This window comes from Zootoca vivipara, chromosome 8 (genome assembly GCF_965207765.1).
Source record: "Zootoca vivipara chromosome 8, rZooViv2.hap1.1, whole genome shotgun sequence".
NCBI lineage: Eukaryota > Metazoa > Chordata > Lepidosauria > Squamata > Lacertidae > Zootoca > Zootoca vivipara.
This window is the reverse complement of record NC_142591.1, coordinates 50,722,572-50,747,647: the sequence shown is the minus strand read 5'-3', so window position 1 is coordinate 50,747,647 and position 25,076 is coordinate 50,722,572. Positions and strand designations below refer to the sequence as shown.

Below are 25,076 nucleotides of genomic sequence, written 5' to 3'. Positions count from 1 at the left end.
GAACCCCCGATAGGAAGTCTATTCTACAGTGATAATGTTGATGCGGAGGCAAACTGTCTGCCTCCTTCTCACAGAACACGTCCCAGTAGGCCTTGTATTTGGATGGCAACTGTTAGGGGTCCCAAAATTCAACCCACCTTGCAGCGGCTGCTACTGGGGCTTCAGTACCAAAGCAGTAGGTATTTTCATTGTTTTTATTTTCTGGGAAATCTGTTGCTCGCTGAAGAAGCCACTGTTGAGGGTTGAGAGACAAGGACTCTCGTGCAACACATCTCAGTATACAAAATTATTTGCGTATCCCAGAAAGAAGTTACATATTGTGCTTCTATGGCTGGAATAAATGGGTTGCCTATTGTTCTGATCCCCTTAGCTTTCTCCTCACAAATATTAATACAGTGGTACCTCGGTTTAAGTACACAATTGGTTCCGGAAGTCTGTACTTAACCTGAAGCGTACTTCACCTGAAGCATACTTATCCCAAAGATTTTCAAGTGCAGTCTTTGCCTGTTGAAAGAAAACCAGAGGAATACGTTGTTTTATAGGAATAGATTGCAAAATAGTTATGCACAGTTATTAATATTTGTGAGGAAAAAGCTAAGGGGATCAGAACCAGAGGCAACCCATTTATTCCAGCCATAGAAGCACAATATGCAACTTCTTTCTGGGATACACAAATGACTTTGTTTAGGCCTACTGAGATGTGTTGCACGAGGGTTTATGAACACAATTGGTTCCGGAAGTCTGTTCATAAACTGAAGCGTTCATAAACTGAAGTGAACTTTCCCATTGAAAGTAATGGAAAGTGGATTAATCTGTTCCAGACGGGTCCGCGGAGTACTTAAACTGAAAGTACTCAAACTGAAGTGTACTTAAACCGAGGTATGACTGTAACTGTGAATACCTACTTTGCAATCGATTCCTATAACACAATGTATCCCTCTGGTTTTCTTTCAACAGGCAAAGACTGCACTTGATAATCTTCGGGACAAACACCAAAAAAGGCCCGGAAATATATTAAATGCTCTTTCAGAACGATTTGATAAGCATTACAAAGCTAACTAGTCCGTATAAAACAGTTGCAGTGTTTCTGACAAGATGTCTGTAATAGGAACATTAATAATTATGTTATTAAAGCTAAATTGATATATACAGAATGGTGCTGGATTGTTTATTAATGATCTGGAAGGGACTCTAGCTCAGTAACTCAGCACCTGCTGTGTGTGCAGAAGGTCCTAGGTTTTCGAAGACGTACAAGTGCTTTGCTGCCCTATCCTGCAATACACCCAGAATTCCTCTTTTGGGGGAACTTGCCACTAGTAGAGGCAGAATCAAAGAGTATAACGGGAAGGCGAATGTTTAACTGAAACATGAAATAATATTACATGTGAAAGAGTAATGTCTATAAATCACCTGTATTAAAACAGTTGTTGTTGTTTAGTCGTTTAGTCGTGTCCGACTCTTCGTGACCCCATGGACCATAGCACGCCAGGCACTCCTGTCTTGCACTGCCTCCCGCAGTTTGGTCAAACTCATGTTCGTAGCTTCGAGAACACTGTCCAACCATCTCGTCTTCTGTCGTCCCCTTCTCCTAGTGCCCTCAATCTTTCCCAACATCAGGGTCTTTTCCAAGGATTCTTCTCTTCTCATGAGGTGGCCAAAGTATTGGAGCCTCAGCTTCACAATTTGTCCTTCCAGGGAGCACTCAGGGCTGATTTCTTAAGAATGGATAGGTTTGATCTTCTTGCAGTCCATGGGACTCTCAAGAGTCTCCTCCAGCACCATAATTCAAAAGCATCAATTCGTCGGCGACCAGCCTTCTTTATGGTCCAGCTCTCACTTCCATACATCACTACTGGGAAAACCATAGCTTTAACTATACGGACCTTTGTCGGCAAGGTGATGTCTCTGCTTTTTAAGATGCTGTCTAGGTTTGTCATTGCTTTTCTCCCAAGAAGCAGGCGTCTTTTAATTTCGTGATTGCTGTCACCATCTGCAGTGATCAAGGAGCCCAAGAAAGTAAAATCTCTCACTGCCTCCATTTCTTCCCCTTCTATTTGCCAGGAGGTGATGGGACCAGTGGCCATGATCTTGGTTTTTTTGATGTTGAGCTTCAGACCATATTTTGCGCTCTCCTCTTTCACCCTCATTAAAAGGTTCTTTAATTCCTCCTCACTTTCTGCCATCAAGGTTGTGTCATCTGCATATCTGAGGTTGTTGATATTTCTTCCGGCAATCTTAATTCCGGCTTGGGATTCATCTTGTCCAGCCTTTCGCATGATGAATTCTGCATATAAGTTAAATAAGCAGGGAGACAATATACAACCTTGTCGTACTCCTTTCCCAATTTTGAACCAATCAGTTGTTCCATATCCAGTTCTAACTGTAGCTTCTTGTCCCACATAGAGATTTCTCAGGAGACAGATGAGGTGATCAGGCACTCCCATTTCTTTAAGAACTTGCCATAGTTTGCTGTGGTCGACACAGTCAAAGGCTTTTGCATAGTCAATGAAGCAGAAGTAGACGTTTCTTCCAATGATATTGTCTTCTCGTTTCTTTAAAGGGGCAAGGAAATCTTTATGGGAGAGGAAACAATGCTTCGGTCAAGAAGGGTGCTTGACCAAATTACCCCATGGTGTCACATCACCTCGGTCAGATGCCTCCATAGAATAGTCACCCTATTCTATGCTGACTGGTGCTTCTTCAGGAGAGAGAGCAGCTCCACAAAGAACACATGACAGTAATACAGCCTCAAGTTACCAACCAACGAATAGTGCACAGTGCTCAGGTGGGAACCTGGACTTGTTGTTGGTTCTATTTATGATAAAGGAATCCACCATGGCAACAAAGGCTGATTCAATTCTGAATTCAGGTCTGAACCTAGATATTAATGAACCTAGATAACATGGAAGGGATTCAACAGACTGGAAGATAACATCCCTGTAACCCAGTATGTTATTGTGCAATATGACTGCAATTGTAGATATGACCCTATAAATTTCCCTTAATTACAAATGGCCACAATTTCCAAGTAGCAGGCACTCTAAGACTTCCCTCTTTTTTTACAATGCTTCATTTCTTCATACAGATGGCACACCCATCACAGTCACTTTAAACCACCACATAAAGGGGCATGTCTCTATAGGGATGGGGATTAGCCAACGAAAAAGTGCACAGGACAAGACTTCTGCTGCTCCCAGAGAGAGGTGACTGAATTAAAGGCAATTTAGACTTTCCAGGAATGTAAGTAAAAGTTTTTGTTCATAGAATCATAAAGTGTAGAGTTGGAAGGGGCTCCAAGGGTCATCTAGTGCTTCAAATTTACTTTGAGGCATCCTGCCTATGTTGTATAAAAGATTGGATTTTGTTGAAAAAACGAAAATTGTTAAACTTAGAAGGACATGATAAACAGTTTGCGTGGCAAATTAATAGGAAAATTAATAGGAAAAATGGCTTTGCAGAACAAAAGTCTCAGTTTATCAAAGACCAAATACAGTAAATACAAATATAAAAGTATTATCAAAAATATACAAACGGCGGTTGGAGTGGGAAACTAAAGATGAATTTGTGAAATCGAGCATGATTAAGTGAGCATAAGATGTGGGTCACAACATTGATTATAAATTATAGAAAAAGTTGGGGAAAATAAATTTGAGTTTTATGGCATGTTATGCAATAAAAGAAAATAAGATCAAAATGGCCCAGAAAGAATATTACACCCACCAGATTGGCAAAGATATCTAAAAAAAGAAAAAGGTATATGTTGCAAGGGAACTTGAGGGATTTTTAATTCACATGTGGTGGTCCTGTAAAACAATTAAGGAATATTAGGAAACTATATATAATGAATTTAAAAAGATACTTTAAAAACTTTCCCCCAAACACTTGAGATTTTCCTCTTGGGGATGGTAATAACGGAGGTCCCAAAAAACAAGAGAGTTTACTACTTTATGAAAATTTTGGGAAATAATCGCACAGGGAGCCTCTTTAAAATGAAAACTTGTAACCAACAGTATCTCACCTGACCTTTGGTACCAGCATTTTTCACAGCTTTATACTACTGGAACTTCAAAAATTGTGAATTTGAGTCTGGTCCCTCCATTCAAAAATGATCTATTAATTAGCTGGGATCCCGTCACTGATTCTGAATGCCTTCAATTAATTAAAACACTTAGAGAGGGTAAAACTCCTGGTGAAGATATGCTCCCCCCTGAGGTGTTCAAATCAAACGCCCAATGGCGGGCCATAATTTTGGCTCACCTTTTCACTGCAATAAACGATATCTGTAAAATCCCGGCAAATTGGAAATTGAGCTTGGTGGTCCCTATTTATAAGGAGGGACATATTCAAGATCCGCCAAACTACTGCCCTATAAGCCTTTTGGATATTGTTTATAAACTTTATACCCATTATTTGTTAAATAAACTGGAAGTTTGGGCCAACCAATCAAACCTATTTAATCTAGAACAGGCAGGGTTTAGGAAGGGTCACAGCACAATATGCATGGTATTACAGGCCATAATAGACAGGTATGTGAAGGCACAAAAGCACAAGCTTTTTGCAGAGATAAATTGTGGCTAAAACTTCATAATCTATATTTTTATAAATGTAAATTGGCCATGTCCATTAGTATCCAATTTTCACCAAACCGTTTGACCGATTGCGTTCAAATTTTGACACAATGTCACATGTGAATATGAGAGTGATCCCATACCATTTTCAAAGACAGATGTCACACCTGTGCCAGGTAAAAGCAAAAAAAAATCAGTGTTTCAGAAAACACCACTCAGACAAAAATGCATGCTGGGAAAAGAACCAGGTTGCAAACCAGCGCCCTCTTGCGGCAGCTACACTGGTACTGCACCTATAAAACCTTCCCTCTCAACAGCACCTTGGCTCCCCTTTACATACTAGGCCGAATGGAGGTACTGACTCTCCTGGGTGGGGGTTGGGGGAAGGAGGGGACGGGATAGGTCAGAACATAGTGGGACCAGTCACAGGGATTAACCGGGGAGTGGGGGAGGAGGTGACCTGATACATCATGGGTCAGCACAGGGTGGGGAGAATCACACGGATGAGCCACAGCAACGCGTGGCCAGGCCAACTAGTATAGATATAGACAGACGATTATTTAAGCTACTTAGAGTAATTCATTCAGATACTATAGTTAAAATTAGAACTGGGCTGATAGGCAACTATACTGATCCACTGCCATTGGGGAAAGGGGTAAAACAGCGTTGCCTGTTAGCTCCATTTCTATTTAATTTCTATATTAATGACATCGTCCAACATATGACGAAGTTTAGGACTTCTGCCCCTGCTCTTGAGGGCAGACATCTGAATACTCTGCTATATGCCGATGATATGGCTGTTATGGCCCTTACTAGAGGGGGTCTACATAGCATGTTGGAGGGGCTCTCAGATTATTGTTGGCAATTCATTAAAGATAAACTACACCAAAACAAAAATCCTAATTGTTACCAGAGCTCGCCACAGTTTTAGATGGTCTTTAAATGATCGTACAATTGAACAATGTCCTTATTTTAAATATCTTGGTGTCACTTTCTAGGCTACATCCAGCTGGCTTGCACATATTAGGCTTTAATCCTTTTAACTCGCAGGACTTTTGGTGCACTGCTCAATTATTTTTTATACGAGGGGAGGTCAATTAGTGATCCAAGCAATTAAAGCCTTTGTTGGTCAGGCGATTCCTCAGATACGGGGTAGAACTCTGGAGGTGGATCCAGAAGCTGTTAGATCGGCTCAAAATTCTACAGAATTCTTTCCTAAAAGAATTCTGAAAAGAATTTTTTGATTTAAATCGATTTTTTTTATTTAAATCGGATTTTTTTTTTAAAAAAAATGCTTTTTGAGGAAAATATATTACCATCCAAAGGTTGTTCCATCATGAAATAAAGATTAGTTTTTTAATTATGTAGAATAAGGTTGTATATGTTTAATTTTTGGGGTAAATAATTCCATTAATCCATTCACAATGTCATGCTCTTCCAGAGGTTTTTGTAAGATTATTGGGCAGTTTCTCTGCCTACAAGATATTATCACAGATGCTTGGTTTACTTTTGCAGTTCTCAAAACTGAATTTGACTCAACAGAGATCACATGCCTCTTCTTCACAGCAAAAATGTGCCCTTAAGGCAGGATCTGTGAGCAGAGAGACAAAGGGGAGGTCCGCCCCCCATTTCCTCCCTCCTCATAGAGAAACATTTGGTCAGTTTGGGAGTCAAAATGGTTTTCAGGCCTGTCTTCCTGTACTGTTTGCTTGGTACATTTATGAACATTTATTATATATGTGTGAGCTGAAAATTCTTACAACAGCCTCTGGCTGAGGGGGTGGGGGAGAAAGAGAGAGAGGTGGACTTCCAGGCAAATCAAGCACCAATATTTCCTGCAACCATCAAATAAATTGCCACCCTATTTGTTATATAATTATTACTTTACTTCAAATCAGGCACCAAACCCTGTCTGCAAATGAACTGAAATAACAAGCCTCTACCACAGATATAAATTCAAATTGCTAACCAACTCAGATTAAATTACCTTAATCTACTAACAAATCAAAGATAATTCACCTCTGCTCACCAGTGCACTAATGTTTTTTTGCCCTGATTAACATGAGCCAAGCTCAGGTCTAAAGGGGGGGGGGGGGTTTGACCAAATTCAGAAAAAAGAACACTACCGGGCCACATCATGGGATAATTCCCAAGTTTTTTATTTATTTAGATTATTAACAGTATCAACTATTTATCTATCAACTTCAAATCCAGACTGGAAAACAGTTTATTTATTTTAAACCCCCGTAGGCCGCTAGAAAGAGTTCAACAGGTAAAACTTCCCACATGGTGCACACGTGGCACCAACAAAAATGGTGGCTATCGGGTAGGGCAAACCTCCCTGCGCCCACATGGATTGCTGCCCCTTTCCAGCGCGGAGAGGCTTTTCCTCGCAGCCCAGCCCTGCACGCACATACGGAGGGAGGATCCGACCCGAAACACAGTTTGGCACACACACCCGAGGGCATAAAAATAAGCAATATATTATTTGAATACAAAGGAATCCTAAGAAGTATTATGACTATGATCAAAAGGAAAATGAGCATCCCTTCCGGTAAAAGCAAACTGTTTATCAAAAGTAGAACTTCTATCTGCAGCAATTGTCTATCTGAAGTCAGGTTTTGAATTGGATTTATTTGGTCACAGGATCATTAAAAAACTGCATTTTCATAAGATCAGCTAAGAGGCTGTCTCTGAGGCTTTTTGCCACCCATCCCTCTTCTTGGTTCTGTGCAAACCCTTTCAAGGAGTTTTGACATGTAAATTTACTCCCAGGTAGGCTCTGTGGGTTAAACCACTGAGCCTAGGGCTTGCTGATCAGAAGGTCAGCGGTTCAAATCCCTGCAACAGGGTGAGCTCCCGTTGCTCGGTCCCAGCTCCTGCCAACCTAGCAGTTCGAAAGCACATCAAAATGCAAGTAGATAAATAGGAACCGCTACAGCGGGAAGGTAAACGGTGTTTCCATGTGCTGCTCTGGTTCACCAGAAGCAGCTTTGTCATGCTGGCCCCATGACCTGGAAGCTGTACGCCGGCTCCCTCGGCCAATAATGCAAGATGAGCGCGCAACCCCAGAGTCGGTCACGACTGGACCTAATGGTCAGGGGTCCCTTTACCTTTACCTTTAAGCTTCAACAAGATTCCTTTCCAGAGCAAACTGCTGTTATTTATTTTATTAATACTAGTAAATTTACCAACTTATCACATGGAGGCTTATTCTAACAACAGGCCTCTCAACAAACAACAAGAGCATAAGAGACAGCAGATTGCATAAAAACAAAAAATCCTCTTCTTATAGGCTGTTAATGATTCAGGTAAGCAACACTGTTCCACATATTATTAAGAAAACAAGAAAACAGAAGCCGCACGAGGGGAGGGTGGTGGTGGGGAGATCATGGAAGAAGCATTCAGAGGAAGTACACAGGCTTCTTAGACGGGATGCCTCAAGATCTATCAGCAAAGGGCAGCAATAAAATTCAATTAAAAAATAAATGAAATAAAAGATAGAGGGGAAAATGTTTAAATTAATAGGCAGTGAGAGCTTTAAAGGCTTTCCCCCCCCCCCCCACCCAGAAGAGAGATCAAAGATAGCAGACGTGCACCAAAGAAAAGAACAGAAATGATGGAAAATTAGATAAGGTGGAGAAGATTTCAATGGGTGGGAATGACTGCAATCCTCAACACAAGTCCTACTGAAGAGGACATAAATAATGCCCTATTATTTACTTATCCCTACTCGCTGGCAAATCCACACTGTGATGAACTCCTGCCTGGAAACCAATGTCCCCACTGTGGAAGGACGTGTGGATCCAGAATTGACCTCCACAGTCACTTACGGACCCATTGTTAAAATCGTGTTTATGGAAGACGCTTGGCTACGAGTAATCGCCAAAGAAGAAGAAGATTTACTTATCATGTCTCTAACCTTGCTCTCCTGCAAGGAGCTCAAGGCGGGCGACATTGCCTCCTCACCCCCAATTCCTCCTCTCAACAACCCTGCAAGGTAGGCCAGTCTGAGAGGAGGGGGTATCCAAAGGCTGACCACTGAACTTCATGTCTGAGTGGGGCTTTGAACCCAGGTCTCCTCGCTCCTAATTGAGCCCTCTAACCACGACACAGAACCGTTTACGGGGGGGGGGGGGGCGGACGGACACAGAAACCCTCTTGCAAGGCAACCCTGCAAAAGGGAAAAATCCACTTGGCTACCTGAGTACACAACCCTCTGCAGCTCCCCCCCTCCCTCACATCCCCTGGCTCCAGCCCAGGGGCATACACAGGGGGAGCAGGGGGGCAGTTGCAGAGTGTTGGGGTGTTTATGTGTGTTTTTTTGCTTATCTTTTGAAGCTGCCCCCCTCCCAAGAAACTTGAGCCCCAATGAATCAATTGCCAAGCACATCCACCCTCGCTCCATCAGCTTTGAAGGGTGGAAAGGGAGAATATGGAGGGGGGAAAGAGCCAGGTCTGGGGGGAAAGGCCAGGGATCAAACAGAAGAGTTTCCTGAACACCCAGAGAATGAATCGGAAGCAGGGCAGCCAGCTGCGTTGGCAACGTGGAAGGGGGGTGGAATCCAGGCACTTGCTCCCAAGGAGTGTTTAAACCGGGGGAGCAGCTCTGCGCACCTCAGTATCCCATGGGGGGCGCAGAAGTGGGGTGGTGGGGAGGCAGCGGGAAATTCCTCAATTGTTCAGAGAGGCGGGATGCTGGCGCTGAAAGGAGGGTGGTCGCCTGCGGTTTGTACCTCCTTCCCCCAAAGGCCGCCTGCCTGCCTGGGGCTTGTGTCTCACCATGAACCGCAAACGCACCTCCTGCAGCCCCCTCCCTCACTCGGCCAGGCTCCGTCTTCCAGGGCTAGCAGCAGCAGCGGCAGAAGCCCCCCGAAGCACACACGCTCACAATCCTGGTGCGTGGTGGAGGCCGACAAGGCAGGGATCCAGCCAGGCAGGGAAGGCAGGGCGGCGGTGACAGCGAAGTGAGGGCGGAGGGCCCGATCCCCTGCATGACCGACAAGGGTCTGGAGGGACTCTGGAGCTCTGGAGGCAAGGCACCGGCCCGGCCAGCATTAGCGTGATGGGTCGGGAAGTCTCTGTAAAGTGCGGGCTGAGAGGGAGCCTCCCGCTCGCGTGCTAGTTTAAAAGGGGCCCAGCCACGCCCCCCACCTCCAGCCACCCAATTGTAAAGTTCAGTTATTAGTAAAAATGGGATATTCCTTACTGGAAAGAACAACGCAAAGTATGGGATTCTGCTTGGGAGCATCTGCACTAGCAAACCACCTGTGAAAAATCCTCTGTATTCAAACACCACTGGGTGGCAGCGGGGACGGGGTGGGAGCTACAGCTAAGGAAAAGGGCAGAAGCCCAAGTGAAGCCCCAAAGACATGTCCGTGGCTGTCATGGCAAGTCCAACCTATCACCAAAACTGCACACAGATCAGAAAAACATGGCCCCACACGAACACATGGCCAATCAAACACTCCCACACCCATCCTTTATGCCCCCATGTGACACTGCCATCGAACACATGTGGAACCCTTGCTGTAGTGTTCATGGCCCTCCACTGCCACCCCCTCCCACATCATCTTCCTCTGTATGCACACAGCAGCCACACCAGGAAACTATGACATCACAGAAAGGTCATTTAAAGAAGGAAGGAAGGAAGGAAGGAAGGAAGGAAGGAAGGAAGGAAGGAAGGAAGGAAGGAAGGAAGGAAGGAAGGAAGGAAGGAAGGAGGCCAAAGAGACCCAGTAGCACAGAGTGCTGCTTGGAGTTTTTCCACTGGGTTAATTAATGCATCATATAATCCCCACCCATATATCTGTGGATCAATCTCTGCTGGTGGAGGCAGTTTTCCATAAGCCTCCTCTGTGCCGTGTGTGTGTGTGTGTGTGTGTGTGTGTGTGTGTGTGTGTGTGTGTGTCTACCGTATCCAAAAGCTCTGCAGCCAAAAGGGATTGAAGGTTTGGGTGGTGCAGCAAGGCACTGTGAGCTTGGCGTAGGAAGGGGGGGCGTGGAGGGGGCAGTTCGACCCAGGTGCCACTCTGGGAGAGGTGACAAGCTGTAGAGACAGCTGTAGAGCGGCCGAGGGCGTGCACAGTCCATACGGAATGCACATGCGCGCCAGCCCATATGGAGTGTGCATGTGCGACAACCCAGTCGCTGCACATGTGCAGCCCAAACGGACTGCACCACCACGGGTGCCGGACAGGGTTCCTCCACTACTGACTGTGAGCTGTATTTTTATCATAATGCAAACTTGAATGCCATTCTGTTGTACCGTGTTTCCCCTATTTTAAGACACCGTCTTATATTAATTTAACTTAAGTAAATAAGCCTATGGCTTATTTTCGGGGTGTATTATTATTATTATTATTATTATTATTATTATTATTATTATTATTATTACCGTAAGTACCTCCTTACCACAGCCAGCATTGCTGCTGCTGGATCCCGCAGGCGGTGTGTCGGGTCAGTACCCAGCAGCGCTGCACGGAGCGCCGGATCAAGGAGGTGGCCTGCCGGGTCGGTGTCTAGCAGCGCCGCACAGAGTGCCGGATCAAGGAGGCGGCCTGCTGGGTTGGTGTCTAGCAGCGCAGCGCGGATCAAGGAGGCGGTCTGCCAGATCAAGGAGGCAGTCTGCCGCGATGCTGCTGCTGGTTCCCGCAGGTGGCATCCCAGGTCGGTGCACAGCAGCGCCGCACAGAGTGCCGGATCAAGCCTGCCGGGTTGGTGTCTAGCAGCACCATGCGGAGCGCCGGATCAAGGAGGCGGTCTGCCGGTTCGGCGCCCAGCAGCGCCGCGCGGAGCACCGGATCAAGGATGCGGCCTGCCAGGTCGGCACCCAACAGCACCGCACGGAGTGCCGGATCAAGGAGGCGGCCTGCAGGGCCGGTGCTAGAGTTTTTGGCACCCTAGGCAAGATCACCTTCTGGCGCCCCCCCCCCCCCCCCGGCCAATCATATTTCAAACACAGATGTATTATACTGTAGGAAGAATGAAAAGCACAGAATTTGAAATTGTTAATTTATTTTTTAAAAATTGTGAAAACAAGTCATAAAACAATTTCTGATTTATTTTCTCAAACAGAACACAGTTTTAGCACAGAGATCACTTTCAAAAATGTTAAATGTGATGCTGAAATTTAAGTCTCTTTAAGGGAAGTTTTTAATCTGTGATATTTTAATGTATTTTGGCATTTGTTGGAAGCCGCCCAGAGTGGCGGGGGAAACCCAGCCAGATCGGCGGTGTATAAATAATTAATAATAAAAATAAATAATAACATTTCAATTTCAAACAAATCAAGATCTTATTTTACGTGCCTTTTCCTTTGCAAATTTTGTTAACTGTTCCTTCAGGTCAAGTGCTGATGCTTCAGCATGTTCGACTGATATAGTTGCCAAACCAATTAGTCTCTTTTGGAGCATAGTTGAGTGTATGTGTGTTTTTATAATAATAAATATAATATATAATAATAATAATAATAATAATAATAATAATAATAATAATAATAATATATTATGCAGATTAGTTCTCTAGCCCTCCGAAATACTAGAGTGCCTTCATTTGTTTTCATTCATAGCTGCAGAGACAGTTTACAAATACATGAATAAAAATATGTAGGATTATGATGAGCCTCAATTCAACACTTTGCAGATTTCATGCATCAGAGGATTAATTTAATAAAATTAATTTAATTTGTATACTGCCCTATAGCCGCAGGTCTCAGGGTGCTCACAGCATAAAATCACAATACTAAAAACACAAAATATACTTCTTAAGCTTGGTTGTGTTGCAAGCCAGTGCTCCGGTTTGCTAATTTCTTGCAGATTACATTGCGGCATAATACATCTGCGTGAACTCTAAAGAGTAGCATTGTAGAATTGTGAGGTAAACTACAGTTCTGGCATGCTCTGGTCCATGGGGTCATGAAGAGTTGGACACGACTGAATGACTAAAAAACAACAAAAACTACAGTTCCCAGGATTCAGCCGGGTGCCATGTGCTTTAAGCATATATATGATTAGAGTGTGCTTCTGTATGATCTCTAATACTATGGTCACATCCACGCCATACATTTAAAGCACATTTTTGGAGGGGCTTGTTTAGCCTGATTGGAAACTTCTGACCCCTTTGGACGTGGCGGCACTGCCTGTTGCCTCCTGCCCTTTGGGTTCTGTTGGAAAATAGCCCCCTTTTCCTCGTTTACTTGGGGCAGTTGCTGAAGGAGGATCTGCATTGCAGGATCCTGGTCTGAGTGAGCGGGGGGGGGGGAGAAGGAAGGAGAGAGAAAGAAGAGGACCGAGGGCCCCACAGAGCCTCGGGGTGGCCGCCAAGAGCTGCAGCGAGGCTCCCGTCCCTTGCCCGATGGCCGGGAGGAGGCGGCTCTGAGGCGCCCTCCACTTCACGGCTGGGGCAGGAGCATAGTTGTCAAGTTTCGGATTTGAAAATAAGGGATCAGCACCCTCACCTGTCCCGGGGACAGTCTATGATTCTCAGGGACAGTCCACGCCGCGGTAATCCCCCCAGGCTACAAATTAATTTACACCAGGCTACACACCATCTGTCCCTCCTCCCAACTCGCTGTCAACCCTAACCCCTATTACTCCTTGCTGGCTGTCACACACAACTGTGCTATTCTGTTAAGGGTATTTGTAGCCTTCTTGTGGTTTATGGGATTCTATAATCTTTATGTTTTGCTGCCCTGAGACTTACGAGTATAGGCCGCTATACAAATTTAATATATAATAATTTAATAATAATAAATAACCTGTTTGCTTTATTGGGCTTTTGGAAGCCACACATAGCTTCTAGTCTCTATTTGTATTGTGGAACTGATGCTTATCATTCCTGTTTTCTTGCTCATATTTTAATTGCCCTGTAAGTATTTTATTGATACGGATTTCCATATCCATATAAAAACCTTAAGCAAGCAAATACTGTGGAGCAACTGCATGGTGACTAGCGCTGCATGTGGGGGGGACTAGCGCTGCATGTACAGAAAAGCCATAATGAAGAACCTACCGGTACCTCCAGCTTCTTACTTTCTGTGAGGATGCTGTGTCACCGAGTTTCCCAGATCACCTTTAACTGCTGTATCAATAAACAACAGTAACATCTCTGACCTGAGACAATTCTCTGATCTGTGACTTTTGACGGCTAGTCCCAGTTATTATTTTCTAATAGGGGGAGAGATGCACTCCATATGGTCCCAAATGCATGTATCCTTTGCTGTTTTTGATGCCCCATACAAAACCCTCTCATATTCAGAGCAAGCAATAATCGGGGAGGGGGGGAGTATACAACCTTAATTAAATTGCGCAAGAAACCATTAATTGAGAAAGAGAAGGGGGGGAAGGGGAAATCTAACTTACTAAATTAATAGCAAAACAAATTCTAAATGTTTCAGAATAAAGAAAGTTTTCAAAGATCTTATCCCCCTCCTTTTATTTCCAATGACAGGCTTTCTTTGTTTCCTTTTGGGGGGTGCTTGTTGCCTACGAGCTCCCTCCCCCAAACTCCAAAAGGCAGCAGCTGGTTTGCTGAACCCGGCTTTCTTTCCTTTTTTCTCTCCCCCCCCCTTTCAATTCCTGAAAATCTGGAGGACAGCTTCTGCAGTTTTGTCATCTGAGATATATGAATAGATGTGTCAGCAATTTTAAAGCCAATTACATTATCATTTATGAGTTGCTTCTCATTATATTTTCCCAAAAATTTTTTTATTCATTTTATAATAAAACACAGTAAAACAACACACCAAAGACAATACAACTACCACCCAAAAAAACCCACAGCAAACAAACAAGAAACCAAAAAAGAAAACAGAAAACGTCTAAAGCCAATAAATCATATTTTCCTAAACATTACTATCTGGACTTCCTCAGTCCCACCCTTTTAAACTTATTTTTAAATCATCTTTAGCAATTTTCATAAATAATGACTTAAAATATTCTCAAAATTCTGTCCTTTACTATAAATTTCTCACATCATAGCATTAACAATTGTCTTTTTTTAAAATTCTAAACTATCACCTTTGGCCCTACAGCCAGTAGCGTAGGAAGATGGGGGGGGGGCAGCACCCGGGCAACGCGATCCCAGGGGCGCCATCGTGTCTGCCCAACCCGCCCCCAGAACGTGTGCCACGTCCGTGGGGGCAGCGGGCCTGCTCTCCGCCCCCGGAGAGCTTCATGCTCCACCACTGCCTACTGTTGGGATATCACCATTGGGAGGTCCAGCCGGCAGCCTCCTCTTCTCCTCAGTCCCGGTGATTCCCATGGAACACGACTCAAGGTCTTTGTGACCTGAGCACGCAATCAGCAGAGCTCATTTCCAGCGTTAGCGTGGTGTGGTAGCAGCAGCAGCAGCAGCAGAAGGAATACTCAGAGAGAAGTCCTTGCATATTTACAAGCGTTTATTACAAAGCATCTAAAGCATCTCGGAAGATAGACCAAACGTGTCTGTCTCCATCCTCAAAGCGAAAGCAAGACTAACTAACAGTATTACAATAGTACAACCCACGGAAATATATATCATGTGACATACATATTCAACATCCTCTTCCAAGTCTGTTCCTGTTTAAGGTGGAACAGAATCTACTATGAAATCCTAACAAAACTCCCCCATTCTGTGTAACCTTAAACTTCAGTAATCCCAACTGTAGCTTTGGCACATCCATCTGTAGTTGTTCTCTGTTAACAACCTTGGACAACACATTAGCAGGAATATCATTACCTGGCATGTAGGACACTTGACCTGGTCCCTTCCTGATACATTCTCTTGCATGACGTACCCTCATTTGCAAGAACTTAGACCTTTGCTTGCAACCTTCTGAAGCTAGCAAATTCAAACAGGAAATGTTGTCCTGATACACCTGTGCCGGACAAGTCACCTTGACTTTGACATCCTGAAACAGTTGCATCAACCACTCGCAATCTGTGAGCGAGAATGAGAGAGTGTTGAGTTCCGCTGCATAGGAACTCAAACTCACTATTGTTTGCTCCTTGCACATCCAGCCAATCAGACAGTGGTTGTACAAGTAGCAAACCCCAGAAGAGCTTGTGCCACCTGTGGCATCACTTCTGAAACTTGCATTTACAAAAATCTCAAGACCTCCAGTCTTCTGACTTGTCAACTTCAGCCTGTAGTGCATAGTGCTTCGAAGATAGCGACCTATGCGCTGCAGAGCTTGCCAATCCTTAACAGTAGGATTGTCAGCATGCCTGCCAAGCAAATCACAGCTTGCAGCAATGTCAGGTCTTGAACATTTAGCAATGAAGCATAGCTTGCCTAGAACACATCTATACAATGTGGTGTCAGAAAATGCTTCTGCGTTATCATCTCTCCGATAACCTGGCACCATAGGTGTGTCTACAGGATTTGTATCACCCAAATCCATCCTGTTCAATACCTCTGTAATTTTCTGGGTCTGGTGCACCAGAAAATTACCTTCTATGTCTTTCTTAACTTCCAGAGAAAGATAGTTGGAAACTTCACCAAGATCCTCCATGGTGTAGTGTTCCTGCAACTGAGCAAGTGTACGCTGGTACAAATCCTTGTGTTTCCAGAAGATAAACAATTCAGCATCAAAACAAAAGCAATACAGTTTGTGCTCCCCCTCTTCCTTGACAAACACACATGAATCAGCAATACTTTGGTGAAAACCTAGAGAAAGCAACATCTCTGTTAGTGTTGTGTCCCAACACCTGGCACTCTTCTTGAGACCAAACAGGGATTTCTTCAGCTTGCAGACCATCCTCTGTGGTACATGCACTCCTGCAGGTGGAAGTAAAAACAGATCCTCCTGCAAAATCCCAGTCAAAACATTTTCATCATTAGTATCCAATACAAAATGCGATACGTGCATTTTCTCCTCCGAAGCAATCTTGAGCAAAAGCTTTAAGCATTCATACTTCACATCGGGTGCAATAGTCTCAATGTTGTTTTCATCTTGAACCTGTGAAAACCCTGTTGCGACCAGTTTGGCTGTGTACCCCACTACCTTGCCATGTTGGTCAGCTTCGGTCTTAAAGACCCACTTGCTGTTTACCAGCTTCATTCCTGGGACCATTTTGACCAGTTCCCAGGTCTGATTCCTATCTAAGGAATCAATCTCTGCTTTCATGGCAGCTAGCCATGGTTGAGCATCTTTTGAGGTCATTTCCTGAACCTCCTTGAAACTTTCAGGTTCAAAAACCTTTTCTGAGCTACTAAGACCAGCATCAGCAGTTTTAGCAAACTCATCAGCAAATCTCTCAGGCTGTTTGCCTGTTGTGGCTCCTCCAGATTTGCAAACACTCATTTCCTCTTTCTCAAGAGAAAAATGATCATTGGTGAGCAGTGGTTCTCCCAATTCAGTGTCAGACTCAAATGCATAGCTGCCAAGTTATCCCTTATTTTAAGGGATTTTCCCTTATGCTGAATAGGCTTCCTCGTGAGAAAAGGGAAAACTTGGCAGCTATGCTCAAATGCAGGTCTGAGTGAGGTTTCAACACCTTTGTAGCCTGCTGCATCACCAGCTACAGCAGTACCACTACCTCCCACTGAATTAGAACCATCCTGACCATCATCTGCAGCTGGTGCTGCTCCATCCTCACCTGGAATAATTTCATTCTCACTTGGGTGAATCACATCATTTGCATGAACCAGGAAAATTCCCCCACCTTCCTCCCACTTGGGATTGGTAGCACCACCTAGGTGAACCAGGGAAATTTCCTCCTTTACCACCCCCTTGGGATTGTCATCACCATCTGGGTGAACCATGGAAATACCTTCCATTTGCACCTTCTCTGGATTGGCACTGTGCAACAAGGGTGTTAGTCCCTGCTGCATTGATTTTCCAGAATTCCCAACTCCCTCACACAAATCACCCTCCAAAGAACTTTTGGGACGTGAGAGATCCTCTTGAATTCGCTTCTCATCCAGGAAAGCATCTAGCTCCTGAGAAGTGAATTCACCTTCACTGGGATGGGAGCATTTCACTCCAATGGGATCAGCATTATCATCACTCCTGATGTACCCCTCTTCACTCTCCGAGGGAGTCAGTTGACCATCTTGGCCATTTGCAACTTCATCCCCTGAAAGTGTCATTTGATCAGCTAGATCAATATGAATCACTTCACAGGGTGTGGAAGTCTGTCTGCTAGACAGCTTCCCACCATCAGCAATTTCATCATTGCAATCAGCAAAAGAATCACAGGGTTGAACCTTTAATCCCTGAACCCTTCCAGGCTCCTCCTTGGACACCTCCTGCAAACTCAGGTGACCATTGGTGTGACGAAAACCACCTGTAAGAAGAAGCTGATTAATGTTAGCATCACAGTCATCTTCAGGCATATAAACCACATTTTCATCAACATAATCAAAAGTAAACACATATTGATTATCAACTCTTGGAGCATTCAGAAATTCCTCATCGCCTTTCTTGATGAGACAACTTCCATTTTCAAAAGAAACTCCATACCCTTCTTCAGACATCTGTGAAATGGAAAGCAAATTATTTTGTGCATCTTGCACATACAAAACATCACATAGTGTCAAGTTCAGTCCTTTTATGTAAACATGTCCAGCTCCCTGCACATTTAAAAGTCCTTCACTAGACTTCACAAAACCATCCTGTGAAGAAAAACAAGTAAACAAACTTTTGTCATTGCAAATGTGCTTCTGTATTGTGGAACTGACAAAAAACTTGTGTTGAACTCTTCGAGCCAGCAAAGTCCCGTTTTGATGCTGTGTGGGCTTCTGCTTCTGGCCGCCCCCCTTCTTCTTTCCAGCCGAAGACTTTTTCTCTTTGCCAGCTGCAGCTGTGGGCTTCAACTCTCTGCCCCCCTGCTCCTAGCCTTGTGACACTGTTGTCGGCTGCAATTCTTCCCCCTTCGGCTGGGCCTTAGCAACAAGCTTCACATTTGTGGGCTTCTCCTCGCCCCTCCTCAGCGACAAAGCTGCTGCACCTGCAAGCTTCTGTATACGTGTCGGCTTCTGGAAAAACTTTGAAGACTGACCTTCGTTCCCATGGGACTGCACGTCTGTGTGGGATGATGACGCCATCTCCCCCTGAGATTTGCAACTGGCGCCCTCAGCAATTTCAATTGAAGCACTCTGTGCAGCCACTTGCTCCAGGTCTGACGCGACAGCCAGCTCCTGCTGCAATTCCCAAGTGGCGCCCTCAGCTCTTGCATTCACTGGAGACTGCACCCCCACCAGGTCTGACATCTCAGCCAGCTCCTCCTGTGGTTTGCAACCGGGTGCCCCAGCACTCCAGCAATCATTTGGGGAATTGCCACCACAGCTTCCTCCCCCTCCAAGAGCTAGTTTCAATGTTTCCCACATCTCGCAAGCTGAATTGCATGCACCAACATAAATCAATTGTCCCGGACACAAACTTGTAATAATCAATCCTCTCGCAAAAGAATCATCTTCCCTCCAGCTGGGGAATTGGTCTGGGGTATTATCTCTCCCCCTTTTTGCGACAATTGTGTACCACACTCCGGCATCCTGCAGCCTCTTCTGTGTACATTTTCCCCATTTCTGATAATTTTCTCCTTGAAGGAAAATTACCTGTTCAGAGCCAGAGCTGTGCAAAAACTCCATTTTTCCCTTCTCTCTTACTAACTGGGAAAAATGCTTGCAGCTCTCTCACAGTCCACTGTCCTCACAGTCATTAATCACTGTGAAAGTTTTACTGCGTGCCATAAAACTTCAGGCTGCGCAGATCAAAGTCTCTTGCTTGCGTGCCTGCCGCGGCATGCTTGTAAAAGCACCGGCTTTTACATACCTTCTCTCTTCTTTCTCCGAAGTTTGCCAGCATTCCAGCTGCTTTCGGAACACACTGCCTTTTCCTGCTGCCTCCTGGGCGATTAGCCATTCCATTACTGGGCATGGAACCCTTTTGCCCAGCAATCCATAGTCTGGCGCCCATGACTCTTTGTTCACCGTCTGCACTGGGCCCGTTAACCCTTTGACCCAGCAATCCTTAGTCTGGCGCCCATAACCCTTTGTTGGGATATCACCATTGGGAGGTCCAGCCGGCAGCCTCCTCTTCTCCTCAGTCCCGGTGATTCCCATGGAACACGACTCAAGGTCTTTGTGACCTGAGCACGCAATCAGCAGAGCTCATTTCCAGCGTTAGCGTGGTGTGGTAGCAGCAGCAGCAGCAGCAGAAGGAATACTCAGAGAGAAGTCCTTGCATATTTACAAGCGTTTATTACAAAGCATCTAAAGCATCTCGGAAGATAGACCAAACGTGTCTGTCTCCATCCTCAAAGCGATAGCAAGACTAACTAACAGTATTACAATAGTACAACCCACGGAAATATATATCATGTGACATACATATTCAACATCCTCTTCCAAGTCTGTTCCTGTTTAAGGTGGAACAGAATCTACTATGAAATCCTAACACCTACACCCTATATCCACCTCCTCTGATATCCAGAATCCCAATATTTCCATATTTTAAAAATCAAATTTAATTGTTCCCATTTTCTAGCATTCCCCCTTAAAACCACTTCCCATTAAAATTTAACACGTTTAAACATTGTTATTTCTCTGTCCATCCTGTTCATTTTCAATCCAAATTTATCCTTTAAAGACAGCATAATATTAATTTCAACCCACTCCCAATCTAGAATATTTACCAACCCCCAAACCAACTTTTCTCCCCTGCTGCCCCCCAAACAGCTCCAATTCCCTTTTCATCCAGCCTCTACCAGTAGCAATTTCAATTTCAAAATCCACTCTCCATCTCCAATATATTCCTTGCTCTCCCTTCTTGGTGAAAACAGAATCCATTGCTGCTTTTCGACCGATTTTTCTTTCCTCCTGATCTTCTCCATCTTCATAAATTATTGCTTCATCAACAGTACTTAAGTCCTCAATTTTCTTCACCTCCTCTTTAATCATTGCTCCATTTCTTTTTCTGAGTCCTCAAAGCAGTCTTTAAATTTTTGATTTTCTCCACACTGAAAGTCACACAGCAGGGTTTAAAAGAAAGGGAATTCCAATCCCCACAATAGCTTCAGAGCCTCCAGCTGAGAAACGAAATTTAACAATCTCCCCCTATTGTGATGTCATAATGGCCTCTCACCAATCTGAATAGGGTGCCTCTTTCAGTCTAATTTACATAGCTTTGCAGGGATATAAATGCAGTTAACCCTTTCCCCCTTACCCTGCCTCTGGGGGAAAGTTTAAAGTTCAATCTTAGGAGGTTTAATTATTTCTAAATCGTTTTTAGAAGTACAATTGCCTTCCAATTAATACAATTGTACCTGTAATTGCCTTCCAATTAATTCAGTGGGTAGAGATCGACATCCGTTTTTTACCTCTCCCGTGGCCAGATTCCTAAAAGTTAATCCAATAACAAAAGAGTACTCATGGTACAGTCCTTATTTTGCAATTCCAATTAGAATAATTGACAGCTGTTGCCACTCAAGCCTGCAGATTCCGATGCTCTTTAGGGAATTGCTTCTCATTATAATCCCAGATGTGAAGCATTCCCCGTAGTCCATAACAAAAATAAGGGTGGGATGATTGGAACAAAATAATTATCCAGTCCTCACCTTTCTTTTCATGTTTGTTTCATCTTTTATTCTTTTAGCCCATCATCCCTATTTTTACACAAAACAGTTGTGAAGCATACAGGACCATTGGAAAGACAAGTAAGTTAAATACCGGTTCCTTGGTTGATATCAGGCAATACAGTGCTACCTCTACTTACGAATAACTCTACTTACGAATGGAGCTCCGTCCGCCATCTTGGATGCGGTTTAGATTTTTTCTACTTACGAATTTTTAGATAGGGTTGCTTCTACTTACAAATTTTTTCTCCCAATGCATTCCTATGGAATTCGACTTACAAATTTTTTCGACTTACAAATGTGCGTTCGGAACGCATTAAATCCGTAAGTAGAGGTACCTCTGTATACATTTTAATAATATAGAATGAAATTTTAAAAAAAATATCTATTTACTACTAACTCAGCGTTTCCCAACCTTGTGCCTCCAGCTGTTTTTGGACTACAACTCCCATCATCCCTAGCTAGCAAGACCAGTGGTCAGGAATGATGGGAATTGTAGTCACAAATCATCTGGAGGCACAAGGTTGGGAAACACTGTACTAACTAATAGAGTTTATTCCATGTACACTTATCTGCAAAAGCCGTGCTGACTGCCTGAACATCCCTTTGCTTGGTTTTCTATTAGATTTAACAGAAAGCTATAATTGATAAATGTGGGAGCAACCCTAACATTGAAGGGGAATTGAACAGGAAACAAGCCATATTCTGCAGTCTATTGTACAAAACTGATGAATCTGATTGCAAAGAGCTGAGAAGAGCTGACTGAATATCTTGTACTGTATCTCTTTACCCAAGCACACATTTATGCTTCCTCTTTTGGGTGTATTTATTGGAATTGCTAAACACTGAGAATGTCAACTAATTTCAAATTTGATATGGTGTCGCTTTCCTTCAGAATCTTCTTCCATTTCATACACAGGGCTGACAAAATGGCTGTATGATAAAATACGATGTATGTACCTTCCCATTTACGGAGGGTTTCCAGTGAAATTGAGGACATTTATTGGAGAACCCATCCCATATGATCCAAATATAACAGCTGTGGAGCTGGCTGAAAGAGTAAGTTAACTCTAAACTTGGAAGTTTAAAAGCAGAATATTTTTTCCCCAATTGGTTTCTCTCTCTTTAAGCTCTAAATTGTATTGTACATATTGATTTCCTCATTCTATATGACCAGATATAGGGTTCATTATATATACTTTTGGGCATTATGCCCATCACTCAATCCCACTCCTTAACTTCTTGATACAAATTAAAGGGGACAAACTATGCGGCACAGAGAGAGATCTGCTCATGCAATAGAACTTCTTCTTCCCACTACGTTAGGGTTGACTATACAAAATACATTCTGGATGTTTATATCAATAATCAAATAATAGATCTTATTCTAATTTCTACTGATGAAAATGTTGGTCAATTGCATAAAAAGTTGTTGAGCTGAGCTTCTTTGGGGCCATTGGTCAACTGCCCTCTTGCGCTTTCTCCAAACTGTCCACATGTGTGGAACAGAGCCCACGCCACAAGGACAGAAGCCGAGCGGCCCCACCCACACACAGAGGAAGACTTGGGAAGCTGACTCCCAAAGGGAGGGGGCTAAGGGGAGGAGCATGTAGGCTCCTGGTGGCTAATGGGAAGGGGTTGGAACATGGTTTAGTTGTGCCTGGTCCTCCCCCAAGCACTTTCTGGTTGTTTTCTTGCTGCTTTTGATTGCCTCTTTAAAGGGGCAGATAAATAATTTCTTTCTGCACGGGGTTATGCCTTTGTTGTCGTGAGGTTCCATCCTTTTATTTTACATTGTAACAACCATGCAAGGTAACTACGGTGCAACACATCTCAGTATACAAAGTCATTTGCGTGTCCCAGGAAGAAGTTGCATATTGTGCTTCTATGGCTGGAATAAATGGGTTGCCTCTGGTTCTGATCCCCTTAGCTTTTTCCTCACAAATATTAATAACTGTGCATAACTATTTTGCAATCTATTCCTATAACACAATGTATTCTTCTGGTTTTCTTTCAACAGGTAAAGACTGCACTTGAAAATCTTCGGGATAAACACCAAAAAAGGCCCGGAAATATATTAAGAGCTCTTTCAGAACGATTTGATAAGCATTACAAAGCTGACTAGTCCATATAAAACAGTTGCAGTGTTTCTGACAAGATGCCTGTAATAGAAAAATTAATAATTATCTTATTAAAGCTAAATTGATATATACAGAATGGTGCTGGATTGTTTATTAATCATCTGGAAGGGACCCTAGCTCAGAAACTCAGCACCTGCTGTGTGTGCAGAAGGTCGTAGGTTTTCGAAGACGTACAAGTGCTTTGCTGCCCTATTCTGCAATACACCCAGAATTCCTCTTTTGGGGGAACTTGCCCCTAGTGGAGGCAGAATCAAAGAGTATAACAGGAAGCCCTATAATGCAAATCCTTTTAAACTTATAGCAAGAGAAGTAGAGAAAGCAAAAATATAGCCAGAATTGGTGAAAAAAGTAACTGATGTAATGAAAACAGCCAACTCTGGCATGTCTGGTGCCTGCCCTGTAGCAGCACACACACACTGTGTGTGTGTGTGTGGGTGGGTGGTTGGAGGAGGGCAAACGAGGGCTGAGAGCAAATCTAAAAAGGATGGGACAGCTGCATATTCCTGCAATGCAGAGGGTTGGACTAGATGATCCTCATAGTCCCTTCCAACCCTACAATACTATAATTCTAGGGCAGGCATGTCCAATATGTGAATCCTGAGGTCCATCGCAGGCTCCTCCTCCTCCCTCCTTCTGAAGCTGGCTTGCCTTGGGGGTTAGAGCTCATGGGGAAAACATGGGGGAAAGCCCCCTTAGTGCTCCATGAGTTTGAGGGAAAGGCTTTAAAGTACAGTGTACGTGTGTGTGTTGGTAAAACAACATAGGAAGGCGATTAGGGGGAACAATGTAAAGAGCAATTTAGCCAGCAGAGTTTAATCATTATCTAGAGAGCCATTCGGCCAGCAGATTTTGTTGCAAATTCAACACAAAAGGGCAAGGTGAGGCTAATCAAGCTGCTGGCATGGCAAGTGTTGTTGTTGTTTAGTCATTTAGTCGTGTCCGACTCTTCGTGACGCCATGGACCAGAGCACGCCAGGCACTCCTGTCTTCCAGGGGCGTAGCCAGGATCAAAACTAGGGGGGAGGGCAAGCCATGGTCGTTCAGGGGCGGGGCCAAGACACGGGAGGGGAGGGGCCACGAAGTGGGAATGTGGGCGGGGCTACAGGGCCAGTGGGCCCAATGACATTGTGGCGGCTGCGGCAGCGGCCACCTTGTGCTTCTGGGGCTGGCAGCGTTGGCAGCTACCCTGCTTGGCTGGAGAGGATGGGAGTGTCGGGCAGGCGAGAGGGGGTGGCAGGGCGGGCGAGGGCGAGGCAAGGCACGGCCGCAGCCACGACGGCTCCAAGGCGTTGCTGCATATCAGCATAATATTTCAACCATGTCGTGGGTTCAAGCCCCACCTTAGGAAAAAATTCCTGCATTGCAGGGGGTTGGACTAGATGACCCTTGTGTTGCCTTCCGACTATAATTCTATGATTCTATTGATATATTACCATAGCATATGCATCATTCTGCTTTCTTGAATTGTCCTACTCCTAGGCATAGCAGCCAACTCCTAGAGGCCTAGGTGCCTCTCCCCTCCCCCCCCCCCAATTACTGGTAAATACCATATTTGAAAGAGGCACCCCCCCATGTTGATGGGCTTTCTATGTGGGGCTTATCTGCCCCCCCCCAGTATTTTATTAAGGATGGAAGAGGGAGGGAAGGAAGAAATAGAGAGAGGGATAACTCATATTTTTGGGTGCCTCTGGGTGACGCTGTGATGCTGGAACTCTGCAGCAAGAGGAGTCTTGTAAGCAGCTTTCTCTCTGCTTGATTTACAGCAGGCACGTCCAACAGGTAGATTGTGATCTACCAGTAGATCACTG

General features: G+C 44.3%; 1 protein-coding gene across 2 annotated transcripts in view; it reads left to right on the top strand.

Annotated features, from left to right (window-relative positions):
* The window catches only part of LOC132592581 (uncharacterized), an 83,443-nt gene extending 60,099 nt beyond the window's left edge, over positions 1-23,344 (top strand). The window contains exons 1-4 of one of the 2 annotated variants that reach the window (XR_015951492.1): positions 3,147-3,240; positions 21,148-21,208; positions 22,047-22,186; positions 23,148-23,344. The gene's annotated coding sequence lies outside the window, so the exon portion shown is untranslated. Of the gene's footprint in view, positions 1-3,146; positions 3,241-21,147; positions 21,209-22,046; positions 22,187-23,147 lie in introns of those variants that run through there. The other variant, XM_088675508.1, reaches the window with a different exon arrangement.
* Positions 23,345-25,076: the final 1,732 nt, after the last annotated feature.